Genomic DNA, 1626 nt, shown 5'->3' on the forward strand with positions numbered 1-1626 from the left:
ATAGGAAAGATGCCGGCAGGAGGTAAATACTTATCAAAGACACTATTTGTTAAAATTCTATGAGAAATGTCAAATTTTGTGTGGGTTCTTTTTTAAAAACAGAATTTGCAAAACCTAAATGTCTCTCTGAGTAAAGACGAAACGGAAAAAAAAACCTGAGAAATATCAGTTGCATTCATTTTCGCCGACATCGTTTTTATTAATTAATATTTGCTGCTAATTTGTAGAACATTGAAAATATTTCAATTTAATGAAAGCTTTTAAATGTTTTGATATCATGTATTTCGTTTAATACTACCATCGTAATGTGATTAGAGTCCTGATAATATAAAATCAGCGAGAAAGAACGAAATAGAGACATTAACAAGTGGAGAAAATGAAAGTATGATTTTTATGTCTTGTGGCTGTTTAAAGTTCCTCTGTTAAAATTCGGCCTTTCGTCCTCTCGGGATCGATAAATAGTAAATTCCAATTGAACATTGGGGTCGATGTAATCGATTTATCCTTTGCCTGAATTTACTGGCCTTGTGCCAAAATTTCAAATCATTATTATTATTGAGAGCAGCAGCGCAGGCCATCTTTAGTGACACTGGGATATAAACATACGAAGCCCGTCTGATGAGGGTACACCGGGCACATGCTGTACAACGATATGTGCGCGACATAGTGATCTCATATCAAGGTAAACAGCGCATGAGCTTGCAGGTGAATTTTCTTAACCCATTCCTGCTCAGGTCCCGGAATAATTATTATTATTAATTTCGCCGAGGTCGACTTTACCTTTCATCCTTTCGAAGTCGATGAATTAAGTACCAGTAAAACACTAGGGATCGATCTAATCGACTGGTCCCCTCCCCCAAATTTCAGTCTATGTGCCTTTAGCAGAAAGGATTATTATTATTATTACTATTATTTCTGGATCCGAGTTCAAATTCCGTCAAGGGTGACTTTGCCTTTCATCCTTTTGGGGTCGGTAAAATAAAGTACGAATCAGATGTGTACCCTCATAACTTCCAGAAAAACGGATACTTTTTAACGAAATTTTCAACAAGAACCGCTTCGATGCTATGGATTCGGAGTATATTCTTTTATTTGTTTCAGTCATTTGACTGCGGCCATGCTGGAGCACCGCCTTTAGTCGAACAAATCGATCCCAGGACTTATTCTTTGGAAGCCTAGTACTTATCCTATCGGAGTCTTTTGCCGTCGCTAAGTAACAGAAACGTAAACACACCAACATCGGTTGTCAAGCGATAGTGGGGGGACAAACACATACATGTATTTATACGACGGGCTTCTTTCAGTTTCCGTCTACCAAATCCACTCACAAGGCTTTAATCTGCCCCAGGCTATAGTAGAAGACACTTGCCCAAGGTGCCATGCAGTGGGACTGAACTCAGAACCATGTGGTTGGTAAGCAAGCTACTTACCACACAGCCACTCCTGCACTTATTGGGATTTTTATGGGAAAGAATTTTCTCCGAAGGGGTGAAGAGAGCAGTTTCGGAAAATTTACACAATCCGACTTTTTTCCCCTCATAACTTTCAGGAAAATGGATATCCTTTAATGAAATGTTATGCAAATACCTTTCAAACGTCAAAGATTATAAGGAAATTTGTGGGGGA

At 38.6% G+C, this 1626-nt stretch overlaps 1 protein-coding gene across 3 annotated transcripts in view; it reads left to right on the forward strand.

The window, feature by feature from the left end:
- Positions 1-1626, forward strand: part of LOC106871569 (zinc finger protein 271) — a 5112-nt gene continuing 3486 nt past the window's right edge. The window contains exon 1 of one of the 3 annotated variants that reach the window (XM_052969158.1): positions 1-22. The gene's annotated coding sequence lies outside the window, so the exon portion shown is untranslated. Of the gene's footprint in view, positions 23-62; positions 683-1626 lie in introns of those variants that run through there. The other 2 variants (XM_052969156.1, XM_052969157.1) reach the window with 2 other exon arrangements.

This window comes from Octopus bimaculoides, chromosome 7, assembly GCF_001194135.2.
Source record: "Octopus bimaculoides isolate UCB-OBI-ISO-001 chromosome 7, ASM119413v2, whole genome shotgun sequence".
NCBI classification, from domain to species: Eukaryota; Metazoa; Mollusca; class Cephalopoda; order Octopoda; family Octopodidae; genus Octopus; species Octopus bimaculoides.